This window comes from Mercenaria mercenaria, chromosome 18 (assembly GCF_021730395.1).
Source record: "Mercenaria mercenaria strain notata chromosome 18, MADL_Memer_1, whole genome shotgun sequence".
Lineage (NCBI taxonomy): Eukaryota > Metazoa > Mollusca > Bivalvia > Venerida > Veneridae > Mercenaria > Mercenaria mercenaria.
In genome coordinates, this window is record NC_069378.1 from 31,008,800 (window position 1) to 31,019,433 (window position 10,634).

Sequence of the window (10,634 nt, forward strand, 5' to 3'; positions counted from 1 at the left end):
GGATGAATAATATTCACACCTCAAATAATGAAAATCGGCCGAATTAATTTTTCTTTCATATCATCATGTAAGCAATGCAATATTTGTATATCATATACTGAATGCAAACTAGATAAAATCGGTGATAAAAAGATGATGATTTACTATATGTCACTCATCCTCAATTGCTCGACCAAGTCATTTCCTAGGTAAGAAAAACTCCAACAAAACAAACTTTCTTTGGCCTTTTCGAAGTAATTTTTATTTTCATACTAATAGCAAAATTACGTCTGATTAATCGCATTGCGTGTTCACATTGTAATGAACCGTTTACCGTGTTTAAATGAATACATATTAAGAAAAGTAAACCCAGATGTTTACAAATTAAGAGAAAACACACCAAAGGCAACAATAGGTGCATTACTGATATAGCCTAGATGTATTACCAACTGTTAACAACAACAATAATTCACGCAATATATTCAAAATGTTGAAATGTCAATGAACGAAATATTAGATGCGATACAACCTTTTCAAAAACAAACTGATCATCGTTAATTTCTAAAGACTTATGTTCACGCAACAGGAGATTTAACATGATTCTATATAACCAAACTGTGTACATTTTTGTCTGTTAAAACACAATGTAGCCTAAGAAAAAAGAAAAGGCCGCTCAACACGACAAAATGAAAAAGTTGCAGGCTCGGTTTGATTAAGCTTATTTTCATATTGATGCTTAAAATTTATAACAGAAAACTATATGTTAAAGGGAATGGACTCCAGAGTTTGGCTAAAAATGACCCCTCTTTAAAATTGAAGTTTGGTCATGTTAGTAATATTAAAACATGAGTTTTTGTTTCTAAAAAATATTAAAAATGAAAAAATCTAGAAATAAACAAGTCCGAGTTGGTAGTCGAACCCGGGCTGCCTCGGCAATAGAAACTTCCTACCTTCTTGACCATTACACCATGGAAGATTAGCACTTAATGACCATTAACTTGAAAGCTTTATAATGAGGACAGTTTACCTCTTGGTACCCCTGAACGAAATGCTTTTCAATTTTGAATAGAAAAAGATAGTAAAACAATTAATTATCTTGTGTTTACATAACATACAATATGCCAGTAACTAATTTCAAAGCCTTCTTAAAAAATAGCAATAATATCCTGATATCTAAACATTTTCATTGTTGTTGTTGTTGTTGTCTTACGATCTGAAGGTCAGTGCCTTAAATATTAAGTAATAAGTACTAAATATTTAAACATCACATATCATATATAGCGACTGATTTCCGTGCATGGACAAGATGGAAAACAGCACAATGACTTTGTGATATTGTTATTTATACGTTTTTATAACAATTTGTCAATATGTGACCAAAATATTCCAAGACTGTAATACATTTTACTAGGTAGATAACAGAAAATTCATGCAATGCCATGAAAACTGCCTTTCTTATGTAATAATGACATCAGATATCGATGATATTCATACAGGCATATATCAAGATCAATATAAAACCTAACCTTTTTTATCAAACAGATGATTTATGTTTGTATTTATATCTCTTGTTTTAATTAATGAACTACTGTAAAAATTGTTGCAAATTGTTGCGAAGAACATGATTTGTTTTCGCTCACTTAGCATGCCCATGTAACAAACACAATATAGGGGATTTTACTTTTACAGTAGTTGTACTCCATCCTGTGTGCAGACTAGATCTGATATACTATAATACGTTTTTATCTTTCATCAATTCCAAAACATCTTTTTATTTTGGTTTTATGACTTCAGCTAGCATACAGTTACTCATTCTTGCATTTCCTGCTACCTTCCTATGCACTTAAAAACTGTTTCCATGTACAAATTTATTTTTTCACGCTCGCTTCACTTCTCGAGTTGGGTTTTGTATTGATTGTATAAGGCCGAATGTGTATAGAGCGTCAGGACATTGCACTAGATTAGATTCTTTACGCTCGTTTTGCTCGCTCATTCATTGTAGAGTGTACATAAAAGAAAAAAGGTCCAATGTGAAAATCAATATCAAAATCAATTTATATTCTTTAATGCCAAAAAAAAAAAAAAGATGCGTTTTCTTCTCATATGCTTTGGTCGCTCCTCATATGCTTCGGTCGCTCGAAAAACAATGCGCGAATGTAAATTTGTACTGATTTATACTGTACCTTGCATTTTAGTTCAAGATGATCACTTCCAAGGCGTGTGTAACTTGTACACATTTATACACATGAAACAGTAAATTGGAGGAGAACAAAGAAAATGATGATTTATGTTTTTTTTTCTGAAACCTTTTGATATTAAAATTTTCTTCTTCGATTTATGTGAATTAAAATCTATCAGATCCTTTGGAAGCATAAACCTCAACGAAGCGAAATAATAGCAGATTCGGTTTGAATATTCATGACAGGTAATGAAGTGTGCAACATCTATCACGCCTCCTAGCACCGGTTAAAGCGGAATTCCATCTAAGTACAATTGAATTAATCCCATGATCCCAAAGGAGAAAAAATATAATAAAACTGAGAACTTAGTACTTCTGAACGTTAAAAATAGCACCATATTTCATGCCTGCACATCTGGGCCTCGGCTCCTACATTCATTATATGAGCCGCGCCATGGGAAAACCAACATAGTGGGTATGCGACCAACATGGATCCAGACCAGCCTGCGCATCCGCGCAGTCTGGTCAGGATCCATGCTGTTCGCTAACAGTTTCTCCAATTCCAATAGACTTTAAAAGCGAACAGCATGGAGCCTGACCAGACTGCGCGGATGCGCAGGCTGGTCTGGATCCAGGCTGGTCGCATACCTACTATGTTGGTTTTCTCATGGCACGGCTCAATTATTAACAATTGTGTGATATTCATGATTTATTATTACAGATTGAATAACAATGAAAGGCCTTACATACGCTTGTACAATCTGTACAGACCGAACAGAAGAAATAGAATTGCCAAAAGGAAACACAATGGTATTTCCAGAGAGACGACAGTATATCTGCCGGCCAAGTTTTACCCAATGACATAGATGGACGGATAAAGTAGTCATGTTGTACGTCCGTGCATCTATCTGTCGTTCTGTACATCCTTCCGGGCTCAACACTTTTTGATATCCAACTCAGGTTCTCTCAAAGATAAACTCTAGGCCTCACAGACTGTACACTAATTTTTCACTCGGCATTGCCACAGAGGTCTAAATAAACGCTGGATATTAGTTTAAATTTCATTGTGGATGTTATATCTTTGATATTTTAAAAGAAAAAATGGGAGAGAAGGCTGTATTTGGTAAAAGTCCATTTTAGCATGAGTAGTACTGCCAGGTAATATCAGTGTGACTTTGATGTGATTTTACAGTAAGCAAATGTGACAACAGAAATCTCTCTTAAAAGATACATGACATCTACATTTCTCTTTATTTTAAGAATTTTTTAATATTTCTTTGAAATGAGGTAAGGATTTGTTCTTTGAAATGTGTCTAGCTATGTGTCGCAGCTCTGTGAAAATTGTCAATTTTATATAGAATATATAGGGAGTACTATTTAGACTTGTGTGACCTCTAGCGATTGAACAGCGGCAAGGATTGACACTGATCAGTCTGCTCAGAAATTAAAGTGTCTTTGGTCCTACACACAGCAAACACTAACAGAATAGAGTTTAATACTTATTGAGCAATAAATCAATGTTTACTTTATTGGTTTATATAATTAACAACATAACTTTTGCATGGTTAGATAAACAAAAAGAACGAGACGAGCATGAATATCACCTATTTTGTAATACAATATTCAAAGCAATTCATTACTACACAATATTCTAAAATCTAAATTCAAACAAAATACAAACAAAACTTTTATAAACATATTTGTAACACTATAATCCTTATTAATTTAACAAGATATTTGAACATTACAGTTGATATTGCGTGTGTTCAAGTTTCGTGGTAAGAAGAGTTATTTGAAGAGGAAAATACATTAAAGGTCACACATGCCTAAATAGTATTCCCTATATATTTTATATAAAACTGACATTTTTAAAAGAGCTACCTAACATAGCTAGACTCATTTCAGAGAACAAATCCTTACCTCATTTTAAAGAGTTATGATAAAACTGACATAAAATGAAGAGAACAGTAGGGGATATGTCTTCTAAGAGAGATTTCTCTTGTCACATTTGCTTACTGTGAAATCACATCAAAATCACACTGCTGGAAGTACTACTCATACTAAATTTGAGTTTCACTTCACCAAATACAACCTCCTCTGCTAATTTTTCTACCAAAATGTCAAAAATACATCCACAATGAAATTTAAACAGAAACCAGCTTTAACCACGCTGGTTCCCCTACTATAGTAAGGCCTATAATGCAACAATATCCACAATGTAGAGAAATTTAGGAAAGTGAGGTGTTTAGACGGAGATGTGTAGCTCTTGTTGAAACTAACAATGTGGATACACGCAATATAAACTGCATTAGTCGATTAATATGTTCAAGTGAGTTAGATAGTAGTGCTAAAATAATTATTTATATGAAATTCATCGAAAGGTTGGAATAATATACGTTACAATTGGAAGACGGACGAGGTTTTTAGAGAGAGAGAGAGAGAGAGAGAGAGAGAGAGTACATACTCATGTGGTATATTTATATTTCATAGTTCTAAATATTCTACCATTTATTGATTATTTCGATAAAACATTAAACCTTTGTTATTTTTTTTCAAAAAATCTTTGAACCCTTAATATTTTCGGTATATAAAGATAAATTTTGCAATCTCGAGAGGGTAATAAGAAAAGTGAATATCCAACCTTCGAAATAAGAATATCGGTCTGGGCTTCATACATGTATTTATCAAGATGAACATTTTCAAATCATTCTCTCAAGAATGCAATATTTGGATGTCATGTACTGAATGCAAAATACTAAATCGCCCAGGTAATAATCTTTCCAATAAAACGATTTTTCTGTGACCATAAAGATGTACAACGCCGTTTAGCTTAATTGAAAATTGTTGTCCTATTGAAAGCATCGCGTGTTTAACATTGTCACGAAACGGTCGCCGCGGCGAAATGATTACACATACATAATGAAAACTTCCGCTTAATTATAAATAGTCTAAGAAAAAAACACATCAAAGAATTCAGCATGTACATAACTGACATAACACAACTGAGTTATCTGCTGCTGAAACAAAACTGCTATTTATTCATTTCCATCCAACCATATGCAAAATGTAAAATTGATGAGGTCATTTGTTTGTTGATATCAGTCATGCTTGTCTTTCAACCTTTACCCAGCTAACTTTTAAAGATGGACTGATTTATCATTTAATTTAGGCAGTACCATTTACTACTGGAAGTGGTGTTCAATGAAAAGTAAATGGTAAGAACAAGATATTGGATTTGACACAGTCCTTCAAAAAACATACTGATAAATATTTATTGATTTCTTCAAACTCATATTCAGTCAATGTTACATTTAAAAAAAATCTCATGAACCGCATACTTTACATTGTGGCACTTATTATTCTGCTCAGTTGCATTATGTGTTTACAAAGGATCCGACAGACAGACACAGTGACAGACAGACAGACAATTTTCCAAACTACATGATGTTACATTTTCCGCATTCTTTCCAAATACAAATGGGTAGAGGCATTAAGGTGACATGTGTTACATATTAATTGAGGTTTTGGCACCAACATACTTATATTTAGTTTGTATATGGTCCTAAATTTAACGTAAGCATGATCAACTCCTCAATATGACGTCATGAGTAAATATGATCAACTCCTCAATATGACGTCATGAGTAAATATGATCAACTCCTCAATATGACGTCATGAGTAAAAATGATCAACTTCTCAATATGACGCCATTGAGTAAATAGGTTTCTATCATCCATATTTTAAACCATTAAATGTTGTATAATTTATGATGATGAAGAAAGCTTTTTAACGAAACAAAAGCACATTTAGCATAATAGTATTTTTAGCAATTACCATATTTTAAAACACGTTAAGAAAAGAACGCTTACGCTAAGCTTATTTTGAATAATAATTTATATTTAAGTGCGTCAGGTTGACAAGTTGTGCTGGTAATTCCGAGTGAGGATAAGTAATATTTTGGCTATAATTTGAAAAAACAAAACAAATAAAAGTTACATTCCATTGTCGATTTAAAAATACCGTTATTTTTATAATTAATTTATTAAAGCTGGTTTATTAAACAACATGGAAATAAAGTTAAAAAAAAATATTTGACCTTGCTGAGGAATAGTGAGTTATTTAAAGGGTATTAATATATTGTTTATTTAGAATTATTGATAACATGTTATATAAAAACAAGCATATCTGTTTAATAATAAAAGTGTGAACTGAATTGAGAAAAAGAAAATGAAACATAAATATGAATAATCTAACTACTGAGAAGTGTTTGACTAGGATCGTATATATGAAACTGCGACTTTGTTACCCTTGAAATTATAATAATTACTTGACATTCTATCAGTTAAAATGAAGGAATTACATAAAATACCTATACCAAGTGACTGTGAGAAAATTGTTCAGCATGTTTATTTTCCGATAACGTCACGACAAACAGGAGATGACGAAATACAAAAATATATGTGTCGGATATAGTTACTACCAGTCACAAACTGACATTCGGGACTCATTGTATGTGTAGTGTAAATGCAGGTATTGCATCATCTTTTTGTAAAATTTTGAGTTATTGAGGTAAATGTCTGATTTTTCGCATAAAATACCTCTCATGTTTTTCTGTATTTCATTACTTATATTTCCATGAAACTTTTATTAAATTCGGTTCAGTAATAAGAAAGTTGATATTTTATAAACTTCAGTAATTTATGCTTTTATCCCCAAAACCACTATAACGGGCTTCAAATTGTCAATTTCAATCCGCGCCAAAGTCGTCAGATTTCCCGGCTATATCGTGATTCCCATGGAAAAGCAAATAGTCAGAGTTCACGCATAAGCCGTGAGTCCCATGAAATTTAGTATTTTGCTGGTAATTACTCTACAAATAGACTGGGTCTAGATGTGCCTAGCGCACACCACATTTCGGCATTAGACGAATCTATGTCAAATTGAGTTTTCTTGGTAGAAATTTATGCTCGATCGAGGTAAGAAGTTTATTTGTTAGATTTTTGTATAATTTTTGAATTACGATTTTTATTTAGTAAATTTTTGGTCATTCTACAGAATTTTGTAATAGATTTACTTTTGGCATGTGATTTTTGGCTAGTTCCGGTATGTCAGGATGACATTATTAAATTTTTCAGACTTTTGTAAATTATTTCGAAAGAGGAGTCTAAAATGATTTGTTTCTATAAGCTATAAGATTTGTACTGAAAGTTGTGTAACATGATAATTATAAAGTACTCTTTTTCAAAAACATATGTCAAACATTTCGTTGTTAATTATGGAACGCCGATACTGCATTGCATTGTAATGTTAAATCTATGTGGCAAGTCTAGTACCATGTATGTAATATGTTATTGTAATTTGAAATTTTTGTGTGCCAGACTATAGCACATCTAAGCAGTGTCCGTTTTGTTTTATGGCATTTGATATTATATTCATGCTAGCTTTTGAATAACGTTTTTTCGCATTGCATTGTGCTAATTTGTAGTTGTAAATAATAGCTGCAGTTTATCATTTCCGTATCTATAATGTTTCATCATAAACTTTTCATATCTTTTCCATACTTTAACTTTAGACTTTTAAATTATTAATTTTAGAAATAATGGAAGTAATAAGTGACGTATTTTAATCACGTGACGTATGAACTTAGTAGCACATATATTTTGTATAAGTAACACGTATTATTTATGGGTGCCTACGGCAGTTTTATGCCCTGACTTATTTGTTTTGCTATGGTGCTTACCATATGTTATATATTTTAGCTTCTCCCGCCAGATGACTTTTACCTGGTGATGATGTCACAACCCGGAAGTACAATACCCGAGGTTCACTTGTCTTCACTCGCCTGGATGTTATTTTCCCAGCGCAGAGCTTTCGTCCCATGGTTGTGCCGTAAACCGCAAAGACGATGATTTTTGTTGTGCTCTGAAGTCAGCTCAGGAATGCAATCACCTACCATCATAGGGAGCCAAAATGGAGTCAACGTATTCACGGTTTAAAGGGACTTTACTTGAAGATATGTTGTATTTTTATGTTACTTAAAGTTCGAAATCAACGGAAACAACTGTGTCACGTCACGTTAAAACGGAACTGTCAGTGTTAGAACTTTTTATCTAGAGATACTGAGCTCAGATTTTCTTTCTTCCTTTCTTATAATCAGATTTTTTTTTCTTTTATCATTTATTCATTGTAAATAATCATGTTATGTAAATAAATTTGTAAATATTGTAAAGGGTGTTGATTTTTTCTGATAGTTATTGTCCCCGGTACGTCCATCCTGTCACACTACCATAACAACTGTTGTAGGAAATGAAGAATACCATTTTCGTCCTTACACCGGCTATCATATTGTTCGTATCGTTGGTAAACCCTGGTAAGATAAAAATTAGAAATTAGTAGTGTTTAACAAATATTGCTTTAACCTTTAAGCCCTTGTACCATACTACAGTATGTATCACTTATTACATATTTTTATGGCTAGAAGAAGAGTGAACAAATCTCGCTAATTAATTGTATACCCATTGTTTCTTAATTGTAAAGATTGTAAAGGTAGGAAACCATAGGGGATGGGGAAGAACTTAGCCTCGTTGTGTATCATTATCAACCTACAAGATGTAGAAAAGCAGAGAAGCAAGACAGAGGAAAGAAACTTACGCCAACCTAAGGTTTTACTCATGTACACAATTACATGAATAACTAAAGACATAGATCTACTGTAAAAATCGTCCTTTACGACATACATTTGCACTGATGAAAGGCCATCACAAATACTCCGCGCCTGTGGTCGCGGAGAATAAACTGAAATTTACTAAAGCGGTTAACACTAGCTTTTTCTCGTCAAGACTGAAAATATCATATAATCTCCAACAATACAATGTGAGGGATGAATTTATGAGGAAGGGTATTGTTGCCTTATGGGATGAATTGAAGTCGGATCGATTCCCGATTGAGGCAAAAGACGGATTGTTGTGCGCAAGAACCAGGTCCCTAGGTCTAAGGTCAAGGTCACGCTTAGAGGTCAAATGCCAAATTCAAGAATGACTTTGTCCGGAGCATTTCTTCTTTATGCATGAAGGGATTTTGATGTAACTTGGCACAAACGTTCACCACTATGAGACACTCTTGTTTTTTTAGAATTATGTCTCTTTGTTGTTACTAAAAATGGCTTATATTGTAACTTACTTATTACAGGCCGTAGTGAAAAATCGAGACCAGTTTTCTGTGGTACAACATGCATGTTACATCCAATTTTTAGGTGTATTTTGACCTATCTCTACCTGGTAAAGAGTTTTGTGCGGATTTATATGAAATTTATTTTACTATAAGTAACGTTACCTTTTTGATAAAAGGCCAAAAATGCTATATAAAAACAATTATAGGTTTTTATATATATAAATTGTAATCCAAGTATTTTGTTTATAACATACTGTATTATATAGTACAATATTGTTTATACATCATTGACAGATATCAGTTCATTATGCTATACTGCAGTAGAGAAATGTAGGTGCTTTCCAGTAGGGGACTTTGTATTGCATGGCAATACTTCATTCACTTGTTTGTTCCTATTTTGCAGAAAAGTGTGTGGACGATCCTTTGTTTACCGAGGGCAGTAACTCATGCGGTCGTTTAATCCGCGAGACGACCACGAGAAGATGTTATGACCTAAATGTTCAAGATGCATGTTGTTTTTCGTGTTCGCAAGTCAAAATAGGCATCCAAGGCAATTCGCCATTTTTCTTTATGACTTATTGTAGCAGATGCCTTAATAAATAAAACTGTGTACTTATATTATAGATGAAAAATTAATCAATAAAAATATTTTATAATTAGCGTATTAGTATTTTTAGCAATTTTAGTATTTTAAAACACGTTAAGGAAAGAACCTTCTACGCTAAGCTTGTTTCGAATAAAGCCGCCACTTTACGCTAAATGTAAATATTATTTTCTATACAAACAATGCTTCTGTAAGCAGTATTTAGTTAATATAGGCTTTATATTTAAGTGCGTAAGGTTCACCAGTTGTGATGGTAATTCCGAGTGAGGAGAAATAATATTTCGTTCTATTTATTTATGAATAAGTAGATCTATATTGTATCATTTCGCAAATAGCTATAATTTGATAAAACAAATAAAAATTACATTCCATTGTCGTTTTTAAAATACCGTTATCTAATAAATAATTCATCAAGCTAGTTTATTACACAACATGGAAATAAAGTAACAGAAAATATTACTTGAGATTATTGCGGAAAAGTGAGTTATATAAAGGATATTGATATATTGTTTTATCAAAATTATTGTTAATATGTGGTATCAAAACAAACAGATCTGTTTATGAATTAAACGTGATGATATAATGAATATGTAATAAAAATGTGGACTGAAGTGGGAAAAAGAAAACAAAACAAATATGAAAAATCTATTTACTGGGAATTCTTTGATTTAGATCGTTATATATGAAACTGCGATTTTGTTA